General features: G+C 36.2%; 1 pseudogene; it reads right to left on the reverse strand.

Annotated features, from left to right (window-relative positions):
* Nucleotides 1-23,798, reverse strand: part of LOC122050387 — a 54,097-nt pseudogene extending 30,299 nt beyond the window's left edge.
* Nucleotides 23,799-24,426: the final 628 nt, after the last annotated feature.

Genomic DNA, 24,426 nt, shown 5'->3' on the forward strand with positions numbered 1-24,426 from the left:
TAGTATTTATTTCTTTAACTTATCAAAGGGTGAGATTTATCCGTTAAATCAATAGGCCCGATGAGTTGGGAGATAGTATTATTTATATGGTGTGTTGTTGATTATAGAAGAAATCTGTGTCCTAATTATTTAGGTTGATGATGTCCCCTTGAGGAGCTCATAAGAATTATCATGTAAACCCTGCAGGTGGACTTAGTCAGACATGATAATAAAGTTGAGTTGTACTACTCTTGGAATCAGATGTTAATTAACTGAGTTGTCAGTAACTCATTTAATTAACGGACATACAATATCTTAAACACGGGGAGATTAACACACTCATAATAAGAAGGAGCTCATATTGTAATATGGGATTGGTGCGGTAGTTCAATAATAACCCTTTAGTGGTATGGGTTATTATTGATGAACTTGAGTTGGGTGTTCGGGGCGAACACGGGAAATCCAAGCCCATCAGGAGGCCTAAACCAATTCCTCCTCTAGGTCCCTATTGTAGCCTCTATATATATAAAGCCTCGCATCCACCCATCCATAACCGGGTTTGGTTTAACTTGGTTTGGTTTAACTTAACTTGGGTTGGTCTAACTTAACTTGGTTTGGTCTAACTTAACTTGGTTTAGTTTAACTTAACTTGGCTTAGTTTAACATAGTTTGTTTAGATTTTTTCTAAACAAAATTTTGTTAATTTTTCTTTCCTTGTAACCGACGGCAAGTCTATAAAAAGGCCTAGGATGTGGCCCCTAAAACCTAACTTTCTAATTCTCCACAACTCCCTTCTCTCCTTGTGGTTGTCACCCCCTCTTCCCTTGCTAGGGTCAGCGGCACAACCAATTCTCTTCTCCCCTTGTGGTCGGCGCCACCTTCTTCCCCACATAAGGCCGGCGCCAACCTCTCCCTTGCAAAGGGTCGGCGATTTCCTCCTCCACCTTGGCTAGGGCTGGTGGTTCCCCTTCTCCCTTGGTGGCCGGTGCCTCTTCCCATCCATTGGTGGCCGGCGGCTTGAAGAAGAGGAGGAAGAGAAGAAGAAGAAGAGGAAGAGAAGGAAGAAGATTAGAAGGTGTCCCATCCTAGAGACTCCTTTTGTGGCCGGCAATTTGGAAGAGAAGAAAATAAGGGTGGTGTCGTCTTGGTAGATCGTCACCCACACGACGTCCAAGAAGAGGAAAGGAATACGGCAGAAGATCAAGAGGTCTTTAGTTACAAAGAAAAGGTACAACTAGTTCTTTAATTCCGCTACGTATCTAGTTTCATTTTTCTTTGTATCAATTTTGCATATCGATTTTAAATACCAACACAAGAGGCCAGCGATCTTATAATTCGATCAAGGTGTGATTTGATCATTCAAGAACTTTCTTGATTGGTCAAACACATGTTTGATCGAATATGCGGGTTGCTAGGAAAAGTTCTATTCTTGTACAATTTTTTTGTACTGGGAAATTTAAACAGAACAAAATTCCAGCGCCTTCAAGTAGTATCAGAGCGAGTTTTCTAGTTCTGTGTGATTGATTTTCGATTAAATTATGCAATGCTCATACATAAGTTTAGGCCGGATAATAGTAGAATGTGCTAGATAGATTAACTCTGTGGTTACAGGCATCCTAGATCCAACTATTATGGTTTTTTTTGTGTGTGTGTGTGTGATTTGAACCCTCGGGCATGTTGAGGTTGTTGTGTGTGCATGATAGTAATAATTAAATACGACCAGTTACCGTATTATTATTATTGTTGTTTTATATTCTGTTCGATTTAGATTACATGTAAATTCCTTTGTGGAATATAGGATCGATAAATGTAAAATTTTATTTTTATTGAGGCTTGTATCCTTGCTATGTGTTGTGCTATTTTGAGGACCAGAGGCACGACAGAGATGGAAGCGAGATAGACGCGATGACTTGATCCATCGACGACACATTGGAGGACAACGATCCATTGGCGGCGTATTGGAGGACAACGTTGGATCAAGCCATAATAGTTGGAAATTTTATTTTCATGTTTATTGCCTTATATGCTATTTTTATGTGTTGTGATGTGTGTGTTGTGATGTGCGTGCATGATTAAAATTCCTTAATTTAAATAACTAAGTAGGAGAGGGATTATTTAAATAAATTTCCCGACCTCCATTACTGGTTTGTATGTGATGTATTCAAACTTGCGCATTGGCTTTAAGTGACTTACTCCATATCGGATGAGTTTGTTTACTGATCACTAGATCAAACTTGCTTTATGGATGATTATAGGAAATTAATTAGGTATGTGCGATCTTCTCCATCTAAAGGGGCACAATCTTCATTAATGAACTAAGTATCAAGTAATGGTATATACTTAGGTTCATTTAATAGTATCCTCCCCATCGGAGTCACTGCTATTATTTGTGTGACCGAAGATAAACCAACTATTAATTTTATTTATCATAAAGTTAGGTTGACAAGATAATAAAATTAATGGGTAAAACCTCCTCTTACAAATGTTTGAATTAGTATACGTCCACACTATCGTGGCATACGAAATTCACAGTGTTTTGAGGTGTTGGTGAATTTAAATTATATTGTTTAAGGAATCAATATTATTTTAAATTCTAAAGTTTTGACCAAATATTTTATTTTGTGATTCTCAGGATTTCAAAATGACATTCAATCCTCTTGCTGTTATTTTAAAAGAAAATAAACTTACTGGTCCAAATTATATTAATTGGAAACAAAACTTGGACATTGTCTTAACTGCTGAAGAATACAAGTTCATACTTCTTGACGTCTATCCTAGCATGCCTGATAAGGATTCTAGTGAAGAGGAGATAGAGAGACATAGGAAATGGGTCAAGTCAGATGAGATGACGCGGTGTTACATTTTGACTTTTATGTCAAATGTGCTACAACATTAGCATCAGGCCCTACGCACTGCCTATAACATGATGTTCAATCTCAAGGAACTCTTCAGACACCAGAATCGGGCTACCAGGCAGGAGAACAATAAAGGTGTATCTTATTCATTAGTTGTTGAAACATGTTTAGTGGTGTTATCTACTGATACCTGGTGTGTAGATATGGGAGCCACTGATCATGTCTGTAATTCATTGCAGGGGTTCCAGGAAACCCGATGACTACATGAAGGGGAAATCATCGTCTACATGGGAAATGCTACGAGAGTGGTGGCTGTTGCAGTGAGAGATATTTATTTATCTTTTGATAGGAATAAAAATTTGATTCTGAGAAATTATCTTTACGTACCATGTTTTAGAAAGAATTTGGTTTCAGTTTCTAAATTATTTATGGATGGATATTCTGTTTCTTTTGATGACAAAGTGGTTGTCAAGAAAAATAGAGTGGTTATCTGTTCTAGTGCGTTGGTTGGTAATTTGTATACTCTTAATCTAATAACTCTCACGATGCAACAAATGGAAATTAATAACACATCCTCTAATTCTAATAAAAGAAAGCAACCTTCAGAAATGAACCAAACATATCTTTGGCATCTAAGGTTTGGTCATATTAACTTGAGTAGAATTCAAAGGTTAATAGTCGATAGACCTTTAGGTTCATTGGTAGTGGAAAACTTTCCGACCTGTGAGTCTTCCTTGGAAGGAAAAATTGTTGGTACGGTTAGCACTAACGGTCTAACTCAGGTTTTGATGAATGACAAAATAGGTTAAGTTAGGTTTGTCGTTATCTAATGCTTTGATCGAGTATGCAGGCTAAGTCTAGACAGGTCGACGGGCTGACCAGATGTCGGGCATGAAGTCCAAGCGGGTCGACGGGCTGACCGGACGCTTGGCACGAAGTCCAGCTAGGTCGACGGGCTGACCGGATAGCTGGCACAAAGTCCAGACGGGTCGAAAGGTTGACCGAACGTCTGGCAGGTAAGTAAAAGTAAGTCACTGGAGGAGAGTGACTGTGAGGACACATCCCAGTTAAGGGACAGTAGGCATCGGTCCAGTTTAGGTCCATTTTGGATCCCTAAATTGAGACCCTGACTAGGTTCTGGAATCAGGAAGATAGGACCTAACTCATAAATCTATATAAAATGTCTATACATATATTTTTTCTAACTCTATTTTGTAGATACAAATGTAGAGCTTCAAATTCTGCATGCATAGCAACTGACAGAGCTTGATTCCGAGTTTGGAGTCAAAAGTTATGACCTTCGGAAGATGACTGTGTCAAACAAGTAGTTGGAGACGACTCGAATCGGCCAGATTCGAACTCTCCTCATCTGATCCGAATTTTTGGGATCTGATAAGCTCTGGAGACCCCTCCAAAGGGCTATAAAAGGAGGGGGTGAGCAAGCTTCAAGGAGACAACTCTCAGAACGAAGAATTTGCTTCCTTGTGCTCCTGCTGCGCTGTGATCTCTGACAAGCTTTTCCTTTCTGTTCTAAGTCTTTTTATTGTCGGTAATTTTCCCTTATTAGCAATATTGTACTTAACTTGTAATCTAAATTTCAAATTGCTAGTGAATTTCCCAACGAAAGTACTTACGAAGTACGAGCCTTCGAGTAGGAGTCGTCACAGGCTCCGAACAAAGTAAATCCACTGTGTTCAATTTTCTTATTCCGCTGCGTTTATACTCGTTGTTTTTCGAATCGATATTCACCCCCCCCTCTATCGACGTTTCACGATCCAACAAGTGGTATCAGAGTCGGTACCGCTCTGATTTGGTGCAACCACCAATCAGACAAGGGGGTGGTTTTTCTTATTTTTTTTAGGCTTTCAATTTTTTTTATAATTCCAAACTGGTACTCTTACCTTTTTGGAAATATTTTTCGTTGTAATTAATCTAAATTGGTGCAACACCAATTTAGCTCGTTTACTATTATTTCTATTTCCTCCCGCACTACTAATCCAAGACCAAGTCTTGACACCACTTTTTAGTTTTCTATGTTCAGCATTCAATGACTCTTCTTGAAGGACGGAACCCCCACGAACCACCACCATACGATCAAAATTTCAACTACTGGAAGCGATTAATGGAATGCTTCTTAGGAAGCCTAGATTTCGATAATGTGCTAATATTAAGAAAACCTTCTCAGGACTCGGAACTGAACAAAAATGTAAGTAAAATTATTTGTGGTGTTTTACCTAACAATGTTTTATGCAGACTAGAAAAGTACAAGAATGCATATGAGCTTTAGACCCAGTTGATCAAACTTCACGAGGAGCCGTTGGAGTTAGAGGATCAAGAAAAAATTGAATTCGGACTCGAGTCAGATCCAATCGAAAAGCCTACTGAATTAGGGGATGCGGTTAAGGTGAGTAATATTTACCAAAATACCACTGCTAATAGTAGTTTGAAGAATATACATGTTAATTTGGATATTTCTGAAAATATCTGTGAAAATAGTGTAGCTGACAATACTTGCAAAAATACCCCCTAGGATATTTTCTGATAAAATAAATCTAATTAATTTAGAAAATTCAGAAAATCTGAAAATAATTAATAACCCTAGAAATTCAAATTTAAATCTAAACAAATCTGAAAGTTCAAATAATAATGATGATAAGGTTAATATTAATCTAAATACAATTAATAAATTGTTTAATAATCTAGACAGTATCAATCTGGAAAATCCTATCCAAACCCAAGATAATTTAATTAACAAACAATTAAATTTTAAAGATAAGACTTATTTAATAAATTCCACTAATTATATCAACTTAAAAGATAAAGAAAATATAAGGATAAAATTAAACACTCTGATAAAATCAAAAATAAATTTAACAAACTTAAAATTAAATGTTAAAGATAACATATTAAACAGTGATAAACCTTTAAAGAAATATAATTTAAACAATTTGATTAACTCAAACTCAAAAATTAATAAAAACTCAATTATTAACAATAATCTATTAAATAAAGACAATTTAATTAACTTAATAAAATTAAAATTGAAAGAAAATTCAAATATTAAATACACTCTCTCAAGAAGGATAATTTAACTAATTTAATTAATTCAAAATTAAAAACTTAAATCTAAATTATAAATTAAACATTAAGACTAAATTGTATTAAAAAAAATCATAAAATCAATAATTTAGAGGGAGACTCCAGAATAGCTGGCACCTCCAAAACTAACCTACCCGACAGGGTAACCCTAACCAACCTTCCCGACAGGGTAATTATGACTAGTTAAAAAGGGTTCAAGTTTAACTTGAAAAATGGTACTGGTGAAATTTTGGATGATAGTACGTTAGGGAAGCTTAGTCTATGCATATCTAGGAAGATATGACTTCGACCTGGTGCATTTGGCTAAGTGGAACTGACCGAAGCTACCCTTTATGGATCCTAACCAGTTAGACCAAGGTTTTGTACTAAGTCCAGTGGATAGGACTATTTGGAAAACCTTGAAGGCATGGTTACTTTAATAATGTCCAAATGACTCACCATAGCCCAGAAGTTTATCCAAAGAACGCCTATTTGTTGAACCCAAAGCTAAACCTGAATCTAACACAAGTTAAAAACATACCCTAAAATTGAACCTAATTCATCTAAAAAAATTATAGGATTCTCTGATTGAAAACATAGATCGGGTGAGATGACTAAGGAACTAAATGAAATTCATTAAATTGATTAAATTAAAGTAAATTAAATTAAATCAATTAAATTAAATTAACATTTTAAAATTAAAATTCTTTTTAACTTAAAAATATTTACATTAAAATTAATTTAACTTAAAAATTTTACTTTAATTTTTTTAACTTAAAATTTTATTTTAAAAATTAAACTTAAATCTTTTTTAACTTAAAAACTCTTTTAAAAATTCTTTAAAAACAATTTTAAAAAATTCTTTAGAAAAACTATTTTAAAAAATAATTCTTTAAAAAAATTTATTTTGAAAATTCTTTAAAAATTATTTTAAAAAATTCTTTTAAAAACTATTTTAAAAATTCTTTTAAAAACTATTTTAAAAATTCTTTTAAAACTATTTTAAAAATTCTTTAAAAAAACTATTTTAAAAATTCTTTAAAAAATATTTTAAAAATTCTTTAAAAACTATTTTAAAAATTATTTAAAAACTATTTTGAAAATTCTTTAAAAATCTATTTTGAAAATTCTTTAAAAACTATTTTAAAAATTCTTTAAAAACTATTTTAAAAATTCTTTAAAAAAAACTATTTTAAAAATTCTTTAAAAAACTATTTTAAAAATTCTTTAAAAACTATTTTAAAAATTATTTTAAAACAATTTTGAAAATTCTTTTAAAAACTATTTTAAAAATTCTTTAAAAACTATTTTGAAAATTCTTTAAAAATCTATTTTCTAAATTCTTTAAAAACTATTTTAAAAATTCTTTAAAACGATTTTAAAAATTCTTTAAAAATTTATTTTAAAAATTACATTAAAAATTCTTTAATAAATTATTTTAAGAATTCTTTAAAAAATTATTTTAAAAATTCTTTAAAAATTATTTTGAAAATTCTATAAAATCTTTTAAAAATTCTTTTAAAAACTTTTTTAAAAAAATCATTTTACATTTTAAAAACTCTTTTAAAAATTATTTTAAAAACTTTAAAAAAAAGCATTTTAAAAAATCTTTTAAAAAATTATTTAAAAAAATCTTTTAAAAATTATTTTAAAAAGTTTTAAAAAATCATTTTTAAAAAATGTTTTAAATTATTTTAAAAACTTAAAAAAATCATTTTAGAAATTATTTTATAAACTTAAAAAAAATCGTTTTAAAAATTATTTTAAAAACTTATAAAAATCATTTAAAAAATTCTTTTAAATATTATTTTTCACTTTAATAAAGTTTTGTTAACTTTTAAAAAAATAATAATAATAATAATAAATTTATTTTTATAGATTATTTTCACTTTAAAAATTATTATTTAGACTTTAAACTTATTTTTTTTATTAAACATTATTTTAATCTTAAAATTATTTTTAATCTTAATTTAACTTAACTGAAAATTAAAACTTAATATTGAAATTGCAATTAAAAATTTTAACTTAAACTTTAAATTAATCTTAAACTTAAATTAACTACTAATATTAATTTAAATCTAAAATCAAAACTGAATCAAACGTATGTTAATTGTCATGAAACATATTATAAAAATCATTTTAAATCCCTTTTAAACACCGTTTTAGAAATCCTATTAAAATCCCTTTTAAAAAATTAATAATAATAAATAAATAATAATAACAATAACAATAATAATAATAATCTTCTAAATTCATTTAAAACTTATACACCTATCTTAAAAACTTAAATTCCATTAACTTAAACTTTAAACCTAATTATGTATAACGTAATTGTTTAAGTCTAACCTTAGTTGAGAACTAAAATGACTTGAATTAAACTTTACTTAACTGTGTTTAATAACTTTAACTTCATGCTAACCTCAAACTAAATTAATCCTACTTAAAAGGAAGTAAATAAAAAAATAATAATTATAACTAACACTTTCAGTGACCAACTCAATCAATTAATACGAAATTTAAATTATTTCACTAAGTATTAAATTATTAAATCAAGTAAAAAACTAATCAATAAATTATTGATAATGGTTACTGTTATTGAATTAATAAAATCTTATCTTATTTAACCTTAAACTAAAGCTTAAACGCCTGAATCTAAAATTAATTATTAATCAAACTCAAATAAACAATTATACCAAGGATACAGAGATAATTATGTGTTACTAAATCCCCTAGAACACTTAGGTTGAAAAATGTGTTAGGGCTTTAAAATTTAACACACCAAAACCTTAGCATTATGTTAAGGGGATAATAAAATAAGGAAGATTAATAAATTAAGGGAGAGTAATAAATTAAAGGAGTATCAAATTCAGGGGGAGGTTTATTTTTTTAATCTCCTTAAGTATTATTTTTTTCTTTAAAGTCTCTTTAAAAAATTCTACCTCAATTTAATTTAAAAAAAATACTTTGAAAATCTTATATTAAAAATTCTTAGCAAATATTTTCAAAAGCTTTATTTTAAATATCAGATTTAGGGGGAGGATTAAATCATTTTTTTTACACTTAGCACCAAAATTATTCTCTCAGTTTTAAAAACAATGTCTTCTCTTAAAATTCCTTTTAAAAAATCTGATATTTGGAAATCTAATTTGATAAAATCTTTTTTAAAACTAGCTTTTATAAAACTAAGCTTGTAAATTGGATTTTATAAACTAAGGTTTTGAAAATAGAATCTTTTGCAAACTTAGATTTGAAAAACAAATTTTAATTAGTTTTGAAAAGTAAATTTTACAAACTTAGTTTTGAAATTTTGAGTTTGAAAACTCATGTTTGAAAAGTATTTCAAAATTGAAACTCATTCTGAAAATTTAAACCTTGATTTTGAAATTTTAGTTTTAAAAACTTAGGTTTGAAAAGCATTCCAAGTTGAAACTTATTTTGAGAATTTAATTTCTTGAAACTTGGAACTTAAACACTTATGTTTGAAAACTAGACTATCTAAACTTAACTTCCTGAAACTTATACTTGAAATTAACTTTTAAAAACTCTCTCTTTGAATTTGTAAATTCATTTAATTTTGCAAAAATTATCTTTAAAAAATTACTCAAAATATACTAAGTTATGTTGCTAATTTTCAAAACTTAGTTCGGTTACAAAAGTTAAATTACTATGTGTTAAAATTGAAAACTCCCCCAAGTTAGCTTATGTCCTTATTTGATGAATGCCAAAGGGGGAGGGATAGGTGGTTAAGTTAGAGAAACAAAATGTCAAATTTAAAAACTAAGTTAAGCCTAAAAATTCATGCTAGTTTTGTTACTCGCATATTTTTTCACTAATTTAATCAGGTTGTCATTCCATCAAAAAGGGGGAGATTGTTGGTGCGGTTAGCACTAACGGTCTAACTTAGGTTTTGATGAATGACAAAATAGGTTAATTTAGGTTTGCCGTTATCTAATGCTTTGATCGAGTATGCAAGCTAAGTCCAGACAGGTCGACGGGCTGACCGGATGTCTGGCACGAAGTCCAAGCGGGTCGACGGGCTGACCGGACGCTTGGAGAGAAGTCCAGCTAGGTCGACAGGCTGACCAGATAGCTGGCACGAAGTCCAAGCGGGTCGACGGGCTGACCGGACGCTTGGCACGAAGTCCAGCTAGGTCGACGGGCTGACCGGATAGCTGTCACAAAGTCCAGACGGGTCGAAGGGCTGACCGAACGTCTGGCAGGTAAGTAAAGGTAAGTCACTGGAGGAGAGTGACTGTGAGGACGTATCCCAGTTAAGGGGCAGTAGGCGTCGGTCCAGTTTAGGTCCATTTTAGATCCCTAAATTGAGACCCTGACTAGGTTCTGGTCTCGGGAAGACAGGACCTAACTCATAAATCTATATAAAATGTCTATACATATATTTTTCTAACTCTATTTTGTAGATACAAATGTAGAGTTTCAAATTTTGCACGCGTAGCAACTGACAGAGCTTGATTCCGAGTTCGGAATCAAAAGTTATGACCTTCGGAAGATGACTGTGTCAAACAAGTAGTTGGAGACGACTCGGATCAGCCGGAGACGACTCGGATCAGCCAGATTCGAACTCTCCTCATCTGATCCGAATTTTTGGGATCTGATAAGCTCTGGAGACCCCTCCAAAGGGCTATAAAAGGAGGGGTGAGCAAGCTTCAAGGAGACAACTCTCAGAACGAAGAATCTGCTTCCTTGTGCTCCTGCTGCCCTGTGATCTCCGACAAGCTTTTCCTTTCTGTTCTAAGTCCTTTTATTGTCGGTAATTTTTCCTTATTAGCAATATTGTACTTAACTTGTAATCTATATTTCGAATTGCTAGTCAATTGCCCAACGAAAGTACTCATGGAGTACGGACCTTCGAGTAGGAGTCGTCACAGGATCCGAACGAAGTAAATCCACTGTGTTCAATTTTCTTATTCCGCTGCGTTTATACTCGTTGTTTTTCGAATCGATATTCACCCCCCCCTCTATCGATGTTTCACGATCCAACAAAAATGACCAAAAGACCTTTTAAGACAAAGGGGTATAGAGCCAAAGAAGTGTTGGAATTGGTTTATTCTGATTTATGTGGGCCGATGACTATCCAGGCAAGAGGTGGTTTCAAATATTTTATCTCTTTTATAGATGACTATTCGAGATATGGGTATATTTACTTGATGCGCCGTAAGTCTGAGTGCTTTGATAAGTTCAAAGAGTGCAAGGCTGATGTGGAGAAACGTCAAGGTAAAAGTATCAAGACACTACGATCTAATCGTGGTGGAGAGTACCTCTTAGGAGAGTTTAGGAGTTACTTATCAGGGGTAGGGATTCAATCCCAATTATCAGTACCTGGTACACCCCAATAGAATGGTGTGGCGAAACGAATGAATATGACTCTTATGTAAATAGTTAGATCAATGATGAGTTATTCAGAATTACCAAATTCATTTTGGGGATATGCTCTAGAAACGACGACGTACATTCTGAACTTGGTACCTTCTAAGTCAATACCCTTTACTCCCACATAATTGTGGAATGGGCGTAAGCTTAGTTTGAAACACATTCAGATTTGGGGTAGTCCAGCACATGTGCTGAAGGGAGACACTGATAAGTTGGAATCACATACAGAAGTTCGCTTGTTTGTGGGTTATCCTAGAGGAATGAAAGGTGGTTTGTTTTATAGTCCTAAAGATCAGAAGGTCATTGTTAGCACCAATGTCCGATTTTTAGAAGAGGACTATGTAATGAACCACAAGCCCATGAGTAAAATTGTTCTTGAAGAAATAAGAGAGGACGCTTCTACTTTAGTACCAATGGTACAAGATGAGATACCACAAGTAACTGCAACATGTGTCACAAATGATGCACAATTACATGTAGTGTCTCGTTGTAGTAGGAGAGTTATTAGGCAACCTGATAGATTCATGTTTTTGGGAGAGTCTTCGGACTTGATCCCTGATGAACATGAAGCTGATCCCTGGACATATGATGGAGCACTCAAAGATAAAGATACAACATCTTGGCAAAGTGCAATGAACTCTGAAATAGAATCTATGCATTCTAATCAGGTCTGGGAGCTTGTAGAACCACCAAATGGTGTAAAAGCCATTAGATGTAAATGGATCTACAAAAGGAAAAGAGGAACAGACGGGAAGATGGAAACCTTTAAAGCGAGGCTTGTTACGAAGGGGTATACTCAGAAAGAGAGAATCGATTATGAGGAAACTTTTTCGCCGGTAGCCATGCTTAAGTCTATCTAGATTATTTTATCTATTGCTGCTCATATGGATTATGAGATTTGGCAAATGAATGTTAAGACAGCTTTCCTTAATGAAAGTTTTGAAGAAAACATCTATATGAAGCAACCAGAGGGATTCATTGCGAAGCGCAAAGAGCATCTTGTATGTAAACTCAATCGGTACATTTATGGACTGAAGCAAACTTCGAGATCTTGGAACATCCGGTTTGATGAAGTGATCCAGTCTTATTGATTCATTCAATGTCCGGATGAGTCTTGTGTATACAAGAAAAGTGACGGAAACGTGGTGTCATTTTTTGTACTATACGTAGATGACATTTTGCTCATTGGCAACAATGTCAAAGTGTTGTCATACGTAAAGGTATGGTTGTCCAAACAGTTTGATATGAAGGACTTGGGAGAATGTGGACATATTCTTGGGATCAAAGTAATAAGGGATCGTAAGAAATGGATGTTGTGTTTATCCCAAGCTTCATACATCGATACTATCCTAGCTCATTTTAACATGCAAAATTCCAAGAAAGGTTTTCTACCTTTTCAGCATGGAGTACCTTTATCTAAAGAGATGTGTCCTAAACCATCAAAGGAGATAGAGGAGATGAAGGCAGTTCTTTATGCTTCGGTTGTATGAAACCTAATGTATGCGATGCTATGTACGAGACCGGATATTTATTTTACCATGGGCATGGTTAGCAATATTAAAGTAACCCAGGACCAAGACATTGGACTGCCATAAAACATATATTAAAGTACCTGAGAAGGACTAGAGATTATATGCTGGTTTACTAGGCAGATGATTTGATCCCTGTGGGTTACACGGATTCAGACTTCCAATCAGATAGGGACAGTAGTAAATCAATCTCAGGGTATGTGTTTACTTTAGGAGGTGGAGCCATAGCATGGAAGAGTGTTAAACAGAAATGTGTTTCAGACTCCACCATGGAAGCTGAGTATGTGGCAACCTCTGAGGCAGCCAAAGAAGTTGTATGGCTCAGAAACTTCTTGATGGACTTAGATGTGATTCTTGGTTTGCCCAAAGTTATCACAATTTATTGTGACAACAGTGGTGCAGTAGCAAACTCGAAGGAATCATGAGCCCATAAGGCAAGTAAACACATTGAGCATAAGTAACACCTGATACGAGACATCGTAAAATGAGGAGAGGTTGTTGTCGCCAAGATTACATCAGCAGATAACCTGGCAAATCCTTTCACTAAGGCCCTTCCGGCGGGAGCTTTTGATAGCCATGTTAAGGGGATAGGAATCAGATGTATGACAACATTTATGACAACATAGTCTTTTAGTATAAGTGGGAGATTCTTGGGATATATACTATAAGCCTAGCTTTTGTATGAACATCTGTTTTGAAATATTTTGAAATGAGAATCACTTTGATCAAATGTTTGCGTTTTATATTTCTATATATGTCAATGCAGTTGTCCATTTAATTTATATTGTAAATAACATGGTGTGTGGTGTCACACAAAATATCATGTTATCGTTTCCTTATAAATTATAAATAGTAACTCACAATTAAGATGGATTGGGATAAACCATTGGAATGGTTGTAGTGTAATTTGGTATTAGTCTGTCTTGACTATAAAATTATACTAGTACACTATGTGTGTATTGAGCAGGACCATTTGAGGTTGTTCGATTTATATTGACTACATAAAAGAACATAACCTCTATTATTATGGATGTGCGTCCTCTTAATCCCTATATAATAACAAGCACGTATACTTAGTATTTATTTCTTTGACTTATCAATGGGTGAGATTTATCCGTTAAATCAATAGGCCCGATGAGTTGGGAGTGTTGGAGCAATCCTAATGGTTCGTGCGACCATGTATTTTGGTGTTTGGGCAAAGAGTTTAAGTTAGGTTCACCCTTGTATTTGATATGTGTATATGAGTGTGCATGTTTGCAGGATACACATATGACTCAGCTTGACGGCTTCGGGTCCGGTGAAGGATGGAGCATTCGAGGGACCGTGGACAAGGCAGCAAGGACAAGGGCCGAGGGAAGCGACTTCGAGGCATACGCGAAGGATAGCATTGCGGACGAGCCGTGGGCTTGGATGCATCCGAAGGACGAGAGCCAAAGGAAGTAGGCTTGAAGGCTAAAGGTTAAGACTACAATGAAGGGTTAAGTGAGTCGTGAGGGTACGAGTGCATGATAGATTGTACTCAGGGTAAAATATTATGTTTAGGGTTTTACTGTAGCAATTATCGTAGCAGCACTGTAGCAATTAGCGTAGCAACACTGTAGCAAGTACTATAGTAGTCGACTGCTGAAAACAACAGTCGACTAATGTAGTCGATTGGGCACTCGACTGGGAGCGAACAGAAAGCTTTTGTTCGCTCGACCAGTATGGAGCAGTCGACTGTTAGTTTTAGCAGTCGACTAATATCGAGTCGTTGGGATGTAACGGTCGAATTTACACAGAGAGCAATCGACTGCTAGTTTTAGCAGTCGACTGGTAGACGGGGTTTTCAACCTGCGACCTATATAACTAAGGCTTGGAAACTTGGTTATCCCTGATGAAATTAGTGGTGGTAAACCCTAATTAGTAGTCTACTAGTCTCAAGAGTCTTGTTGGTGTTGTGGTGAGGTTTCTCCACCCACAAGGAGCAACTTGAGATAGCCGGAGTTTACCGGGGGCTAATCCACCGACGGATAGGGATCGTCCACCTCAAGAACACGCCGTGGAGTAGGAGCAAGCAATCTCCGAACCACGTTAAATGATTGTGTAGCTTGGTTTGATTTCTTTCTTGTCTTTAGCTTTCTTTGTATTCATATTAGTTTGTATTTTCGCTGCGCAAACTAACAAGCGTAAGAAGCGAGTATTCGGGGGTGTCGTCTATTCAACCCCTTCAAGCCGACCACCGATCCCCTACAAGTGATATCAGAGCGAGGTCACACTTCACTGGACTAATCGCCGAGAAGAGCAAATACAAGAAGATAACCGGCTTGATTGAACCGTCGAAGTTTGAAGGCGGAGGCTTATGGGACATCACCTATTGGATGATGAAGATGGAGGTCTTCTTCGACACGGATTGGGATACCATGATGGTGATCAAGGAACCGTTCGAAGTCCCGAAAGACAAGAAAGGGAAGAAGCTCCGACCACGATATTGATGGAGGAGCAAACCCTGAGATCGGAGGCAAACAATAAGGTAATATCAATTTTAATTGATATGTTACTTTTTAATGTGATGAGGTGTGTAGGTGAGTATGAGAATGCTCACAATTTGTGGAGCAAGATAAAGAAGGTTCAATGGGAAGAACTCGTGCCTACACACGAAGAGGAAAAATCTGAAGAAAAGGATGAAGTGGCCTAAGAGGAGAAGAAAGACTAATCGGATGTGGAAACCAATTCAACATCAAAAGAAGAAGAGGAAGTGAATTTGGTCATGTCCGAGGAGAAGGAGGATGAAGAGAGGTCATCCACAAGCGTGGATGAGGATATTGAGACATCATCCACATCCTCAAGGGTTGAAGAAGAATCCAAGACAAGCGAAGAAGAGGTCTTGGAGGTCAACCTAGTAAGCACCTCCATCGAAGCAAAGTCAAAAGACAACATCATTTGCTTCGGGTGCAATGAGAAGGGACACTACCACACAAAAATGCCCCAAGAAGAGGGAGATCAAGAAGTTTGCATATTTAAAGAAGTGGGAGAAGAAGAAGAGGAGCTCAAATCAAGGGGGAGCTTTAAGGGTAAGGGAGGTATATCCTAACTTGAAGTTTAATTCAAATTTAAACTCCTTCATGCATGCTAGAAATAATTGTTATTATTTACTCATGCATAACTTCGGTTTTTAATATCATGATAGGAGTAGGGTAAATGTGAATCATAACCCTAGGAGAACCATTCATGATAACTCTAGAAATGGTAGACCTAAGGAGACCCAAGGTATTAATCCCAAGAAGGGGAGACATATGCCTAGAAAAATGAGTAGGTCTAGGAATGTTCATGGTGGACATGTTGACTTTAGGTTTAGGAATCTAGAAATGGAAAATCAAGCTTTGAAGGCAAAGCTTGATAAGTTGGAGAAAATCCTAGAATGATTCAATGTTGGATCTAAGGGTTTAGGTATGTTGTTGGATAGCCAAAGACCCAACAATGATAGATCAGATTTAGGATACCGATCTAGTGTCTCCAATGCTAAGGTAAAGTCGTATGCTAGGGTTGCATATGACTATAACAAGGAGAAGTTAAGAAATGGCAAGGGCAAACCATTTAAAAGTAAGGAGAAATTAACCAAAGACAAGGTGTCCAAGGTTAAGAAGGTTAGGTTTGTAGGCCAAGTGTCACCAGAGGTGCACCGATGTGGCCTAGCTATCATAGATGAGTCACCTAGGGAGGTGACTAAGGTTAAGAGCTGTAGGAGGAGCTCTAAGATTCAAATTGGGACCCATGGCCAATGGATCTCAGGTGGATTTTACTTGGGAGTCTAGACAAGCCATGGAATGTGCCAAGTGGTTTGGAGACGGACTTGAGTCTTAAACCTAAGGATTTGGCACAATTGGTTTATGTTTCATGCTTAGAAATATGACATTGGAGTCATATAGCATGATAATTGATTTTGGATATATAGATGTCATATAAACCAATGCATTGTGGGTTAGTATAGGCAAATACATCAAGAGGAAGCCAAAACTAGGACATTAGGTCAAGGTTCAATTGAACTTTTTAGCTAGTTTTGTATTTTTTGTCAATCTTGGGATTTATGATAAATATATTTTTATATATATTTTCTCCAAGTAGACATTGATAAAATAGTCCTCTCCACAAAATTTGAGAATTTTTGGAGGTCTGTGGAATTTCTGGTGCATTTCTGAAGTTGGTCAGAAAAGGTTGATTTTTTCAGAAATAGCGTACCAGTCGACTGCTATAGTTAGCAGTCGCCTAGTAACAGTATTTTTTAGCACAGAATGTCTCTGTAAGCTCATTTCAATAAGGGCAGTCAACTGATACTTCTTGTAGTCGACTGATACTAGTCAGAAAGTGTTTTCAGCACTGGATTTTAATCAGGTCAGCTCGTATAAATGTATGGGATCCATGAGGGATAAATACATGAGTTTAGGGTCAGTTGGATGATAAGTTTTCAACAATTGGGATATTGTTCGAAAGCTTTTTGGATGTTAGGCAAAGGGGGAAAAGTAAGGTTTAGTTGGGAAAACCTTAGTGCCTTTGCGTATGGGGAGCCTTGGGATAGGTTCTTAAAAATCTCTGTGAGAAAATTCCTAGCTCAATGGGGAGCATAGGTGTAGGGGGAGCCTTGGGATAGGTTCCAATGCATGCTTGCATTTTTATTTCGGCGGTGTAAGTCCAAGTGTGTAGCCTTGGCAACGTCAGTCCATTCGGTGTTGTAAGTCGAAGTGTGTAGCCTTGTCATCGTAAATCCATTCGGTGGTGTAAGTCCAAATGTGTAGCCTTGGCAACGTAAGTTCATTCGGCGGTGTAAGTCCAAGTGTGTAGCCTTGGCATCGTAAGTCCATTATTTTTAGCATGTTTATTTGCTATTTGTTTTCCCTAACTTAAACGTATTGCCAAACATCAAAAAGGGAGAGATTGTTGGAGCAATCCCAATGGTTCGTGCGATCATGTGTTTTGGTGTTTGGGCAAAGAGTTTAAGTTAGGTACACCCTTGTATTTGATATGTGCATATGAGTGTGCAGGTTTGCAGGATACACATATGACTCAGCTTGACGGCTTCAGGTCTGGTGAAGGATGGAGCATCCGAGGGACCGTGGACAAGGCAGCAAGGACAAGGGCTGAGGGAAGCGACTTCGAGGCATACACGAAGGATGACATTGGGGACGAGCCGTGGGCTTGGATGCATCCGAGGGACGAGAGTCAAAGGAAGTAGGCTTAAAGGCTAAAGGTCAAGACTGCAATGAAGGGTTAAGTGAGTCGTGAGGGTATGAGTGCATGAGAGATTGTACTTGGGGTAGTCGACTGCTAAAAACAGCAATCGACTGATGTAGTCGACTGGGAGCGAATAGAATGCTTCTGTTCGCTCGACCAGTGTGGAGCAGTCAACTGCTAGTTTTAGCAGTCGACTGGTATCGAGCCGTTGGGATGTAACGTTCGAATTTCCACAGAGAGCAGTGACTATTAGTTTTAGCAGTCGACTGGTAGGTGGGGTTTTCAACCTGCGGCTTATATAACCAAGGCTTGGAAGCCTGGTTATCCCTGACAAAATTAGTGGTGGTAAACCCTAATTAGTAGTCTACTAGTCTCAAGAGTCTTGGTTGGCATTGTGGTGAGGTTTCTCCACCCACAAAGAGCGACTTGAGATAGTCGGAGTTTATCGGGGGCTAATCCACCGACGGATAGGGATCGCCCACCTCAAGGACACGCTGTGAAGTAGGAGCAAGCAATCTCCGAACCACGTTAAATGATTGTATAGCTTGCTTTGATTTCTTTCTTGTCTTTAGCTTTCTTTGTATTCATATTAGTTTGTATTTCCGCTGCGCAAACTAACAAGTGTAGGAAGTGAGTATTTTGGGGTGTCATCTATCAAACCCCCCTTCAAGCCGGCCACCGATCCCTACAGGGAGATAGTATTATTTATATGGTGTGTTGTTGATTATAGAAGGAATCTGTGTCCTAATTATTTAGACTGATGATGTCCCCTTCAGGAGCTCATAAGGATTATCATATAAACCCTGCAGGTGGACTTAGTCCGACATGATAATAAAGTTGAGTGGTACTACTCTTGGAATCATATGTTAATTAACTGAATTGTCAGTAACTCATTTAATTAACGGACATATAATATCTTAAACACGGGGAGATTAACACAGTCATAATAAGAAGGAGCCCATATTGTAATATGGGATTGGTGCGATAGTTCAATAATAACCCTTTGGTGGCATGAGTTATTATTAATGGACTTGAGTTGGGTGTTTGGGGCGAACACGAGAAATCCAAGCTCATCAGGAGGCCTAAATCAATTCCTCCTCTAGGTCCATGTTGTAGCCTCTCTATATATAAAGCCTCGCATCCACTCATCCATAACCGGGTTTGGTTTAACTTAACTTGGTTTGGTTTAAATTAACTTGGTTTGGTTTAACTTAACTTGGTTTGGTTTAACTTAACTTGGTTTGGTCTGACTTAACTTGGTTTGGTTTAACTTAACTTGGTTTGGTTTAACATAGTTTGTTTAGATTTTTTCTAAACAAAATTTTGTTAATTTTTCCTTCCTTTTAACCGACGGTAAGTTTATAAAAAGGACTAGGATGTGGCCCCTAAACCTAACTTTCTAATTCTCCACAAATCCCTTCTCTCCTTGTGGTTGTCGCCCCCTCTTCCCTTGCTAGGGTCGGCGGCACAACCAATTCTCTTCTCCCCTTGTGGTCGGTGCCACCTTCTTCCCCACCTAGGGCCAGCGCCAACCTCTCCCTTGCAAAGGGCTGGCGGTTCCCTCCTCCACTATGGCTAGGGTCGGTAGTTCCCCTTCTCCCTTGGTGACTGACGCCTCTTCCCATCCATTGGTTGCCAGCGGCTTGAAGAAGAGGAGGAAGAAAAGAAGAATAGGAAGAAGAAGAAGAAGAGGATGAGAAGGAAGAAGATTAGAAGGTGCCTATCCTAGAGACTCCTTTTGTGGCCGGGGGTTTAGAGGAAAAGAAAAGAAGGGTGGTGTTGTCTTGGTAGATCGTCGCCCACACGACGTCAAAGAATAGGAGAGGAATACGGCAGAAGATCAAGAGGTCTTTAGCTACAAAGAAAAGGTACAACTAGTTCTTTAATTCCGCTGCGTATCTAGTTTCATTTTTCTTTGCATCGATTTTGCATATCAATTTTGAATACCAACACAAGAGGCCAACGATCTTGTAATTCGATTAAGGTGTGATTTGATCATTCAAGAACTTGCTTGATTGATCAAACACATGTTTGATCGAATATGCGGGTTGCTAGGAAAAGTTCTGTTCTTGTACAATTTTTTTGTACAGGGAAATTTAAACAGAACGAAATTTCAACACCTTCATAAGGAAAAACATTGTCAAGGAATTGCAACCACCCGTTAGAAAATAACAATCATTTGTGAGGAAATATTCTGATACTCTATCACATGCATACTGCGGAACCTTCCTTCACCCAATTAAAGTCCATCGTATATCCTTCATTATTTGACATACCCTGACATCTGACATTCCTTGATGCCTCATTATTACGGAGGTTATGAGAGGTATTATAAAAAGGGAGGTCCTCTCCATTGGCTAGGTACGCATACACAGACGCATATACTACAGTTCTACTTTTTCCTATACTTTTTATGGAGCCTCTTTTTTTGACTTGAGCGTTGGAGGGTCTGTGCCAAGGATGTCTTCCTTGGTTCTTTCTCTAACGCCCTCGTGGGATTTCTCTATGGTGTGTGTAGACCAGTGGGTACCATTTTCGACGTCTCCTCCCTGCTCCCCTCAAAGATTTAAAAGCCTGCAACATGCCTTAGGGACTAGGAGCCCAGTCTTCACTTCAATAATGCTCTCGCCCTCGTCATTGGCCCCTCATCTAACTCAGCTTCTAGATAGGATCATATATCATTTTTACAATCAGGAGAACTAGATGAACATATAGAAACTGGTCTTGTATTATTCTGAGATCTATAAATCCAATTAATTTTGAAGTTGAACAATCTTTTTTTCCTTCCTTCTTGATTCACTCATCTGTAAATTCAGAAGCACAAGCGAATTCTAACACGACAACCCAATTGTCTAAGAGCATCCATAATAGTTGAAGCTCTTGAGAGCTCCTTCTTTGCCACATCTGTGCCACATCAAAAGTAATAAACCTCATACATATCTCCACTCTCAAAAAATCTTTCAACAACTCCTTCATGGGCCCCACATTTTTTATTATATATATTTCTCATCTCTCCTTCATATTTTACATTATATATAATTAATTTTTTATAAAACTTAAATCCATAAATTGCTACCATGAAATAACATTAATAATTAAAAAATACATAAAAATTATAGTACATCAAATAAAAAGATATAAATTATTATAATATCAAAAAATAAACTTAAACACATCTACATTAGACCATGTCTTTGTTTAATTTTTCAATTATTTTCTTATGTATATGAAGTTGTCCTAGTGTTATCTCACTAGTATTCTTCATAATAATTTCATAATCCTTATGAAAAATCTCAACTTCCCGCAATGTCATTTTTTGCATTTGATATTCTTTAATATCTTGTCATTCTTTCTTGATATTTTGTTTCATTTGTCGCCCTCTCCGACTTTGAATTTATCCTTCCTCTTCACTGCCTTTTACCCTATCAAAGGAATGCGGACTTCAGAATCATCCACATCAACACTTGTATCTGGATTTGATGTTAAAGTGCTCCCCTCTGATTCAGATGTCCTTGTCTTCTTGCTAGAGCAATGAGCAACTGATTGTGGAACATATTTCTCACTCTCTGAGAACCCTCTACACATGCATATACTTGAAGTCCTTGTTATTATTGTTGGCTTTTCGCATATTCAGTGTGTTCTCCAACACATTCTCATCATTCCAACCACTTTGACAATGAGTATATAAATTTTTATAGGTTGCAGAAAATTCATTTACCATTGGTGCAAACCTGTAGTAATGTGATTTTAGCCGCTGATAGCTTTTCTTCATCGAGAGACCAAAATCTTCATTTTGAATCATCTTTCTTCAGTTCAACTTTACGTTCTTCTTATGATGAGTGTGATGACCACTGAGTTACTAGAACAAATGATGACATTAGAAATTCTTTGTTGCAAATAGATGGGTCAATAGTAGCCCTTCTTGATTCATTCGAAAGTATGACTGATGGTTGAGTATGAGAAAATATGTAAGGAAAATGCATTCCAAATTGGTTACCCATGGCTGACAAATCTTGCAGTGGATACATATCAAATGGAGCTGAGGCTGTGTTACTTGGATTCGTTAAAAAATTTTGAGAACTTTATTTGAAAACTTTGGAGGATATTATGAAACATATGAAATGTTTTTAATTTAGGGGATATTGTGTTTGTGAGAAAAATTGAGGGCATTGAACATTTAGAAGAATGCGAGTATTTTGAGAAGATGTATTTTCTTCCGTATTTAAAGAATTCAAAAGACTTGTAAAAAAAATATTGAAATTTTCATCAATCTCGAATACAAATAGAGAATGAAAATTAGAAAGAAAGAGCAGAAAGGGAAGAGAATGATAGGATGAATAGTAAAAACGACATATTGAATATGTATTTAAATTTTTTTTTAAAATATATATATATATATATATATATATATATTTTAATTTTGATCGTTCAACAATGATTAAAAAGTTAAAGTTGTTTAAGATTTTTGTGCTTGGTGCTACTTTTATTTTTTATTTTTACAAATATTAAAAAAACATACTTTAATTTTAAAGAAATAAAAAATTTGAAGAAGGAGGGAGCTCCTTCCCGAAGGCCAAAGGCTAAAGGCCCGAAGGCAGCGGGAGCTCTTTCCCACTGTAACAGTCTGAGCACTACAGGCATAAAGTTATTCAATATTAAAACTGAAAATCAACCGTGCCTCTTTCTCATGGTAAAGATTGGTTCATAATGAGTTAGGCGAAATGTATTGAAGGGAGAGATGTTTAAAAAAAAAAAAAAAAAAAAAAAAAAAAAAACAGATGTGTCTTTTTTGGCAAATTTTAAAATACGATGCATGTTTATTTTGGGTATGCAATAAAATTGGTTAGAAGCCCCATTTGACTTGACTTAAAGGTCCAATGGGGGACCGAGTGTGTTGCCTAGGCAAGCAAAACCAAAGTTCACTGATGTTATTGATTTGCAATCTCGTGCTCGCCATCGCATTTACCCTACCCACCACCGTCTTTATCGCACCGCACCATGGCCCCAATGTGTTTTCTATTTTCATCCAAATAAATACACCATAAATGATCATTTAAGTACGCAGATTCGACTAAGTTTAATTATCTAGTGATCGCATTCATTTGGCAGCGATGTGACCTTCATGTGCCTGAACATTGTTTTCCAAGTAAAGCATGGCCCGGACACTTGCGAGACCTAATTCGATTAAAAATCAACTGAGATAATCCTTTCGCCCAAATGTTGTCAATTCTGTTTTGACATACATAAGATGTCGGTCAAAGTATTTGATGGTGCATTAACCCGTGATCACTCGCTTCTTTTGTCCATTACAAAAAGTCATGCACGCATCCCAATAAAGAGCGAAGAACAACTTGGAAGCGAAGAATAATTAGGCGGAAACTATAATTAAAAGATTATTTTCTCAAGATGTGGATTTTGCTTTACAATTTCTATTCGTCGTCGTTCATGGCACCAAAAGAGCACTACCATCGCCTTCTCTAGCACCACTGCACTAGCCTCTAGGGGTAGAGGGGTTTAGCAGGCAGTAGATTCCCTTCTGTTACCAGTAGCAGACGACTCTGAGATGACATCTCATGAGCCTCCCATACCTCGAAGGAGATAACAACCAGCGCAGAGGTTTTGGTCTTACCCGTTTCTGCCGATCTGATTGATTGATGCCGATTGATGGATGATGCTCTACTTCGTAGCTCTTGTATAATTCTAGTCCTAATACAAAAATGATCGCGAGCAAATGAGATGAATCCCTTCCACGCTCCGCCATTATTACTCATCCCACTCTCCACCATATTTTAAACAGAAAAAAAGGACCATTGATTGGATTGGACAGCGCTTAAACAAAGTCCTCGAGGTTACTGTGATGAACTTGACTGATACCCTCCGTACGCGCAAAATCTGACACCCTTGCATGCCTAGATTCATGCACTGCATTAGCTAGCTCTCCTCTCCCCAGAGTCAAGATGCTCATGCTCCTCCTCCGCGTCTCCTCCCTCTTCGCCGACTCTCCAAAGATTGAAGGAGATTGCGGTGTCGTGAATTGAATCGGCAGTACAGATTGGGTCAAAAGTTTTGGGGAGACGAGTCGCATGGAGAGAAGCGACTGAGTAACTAAAGTAAAGAAAACTGGAAGAGGGCATCATTCCATGCTCCTTAGCTCTTCCCCCAACGCTCCGCTCCAGCATCATTCTCTCTTTCTTTACGCTCGGATGTTTTTTTTAAACATCCCAAGGCATAGGTTACGTGATTCCTCTGTCTCCTGCTGGTGCTCCTTCCCAGTTCCTGACTTTTTCATCTTGATATTTCGTTGGCAGTCTTCGCAAACTGTTTATATTTTAGGTCAAGTTGTTCTTATACACCACCTACTCACAGAACGAGACTGAATGCCGGAGTAG

This window comes from Zingiber officinale, chromosome 3A (genome assembly GCF_018446385.1).
Source record: "Zingiber officinale cultivar Zhangliang chromosome 3A, Zo_v1.1, whole genome shotgun sequence".
NCBI classification, from domain to species: Eukaryota; Viridiplantae; Streptophyta; class Magnoliopsida; order Zingiberales; family Zingiberaceae; genus Zingiber; species Zingiber officinale.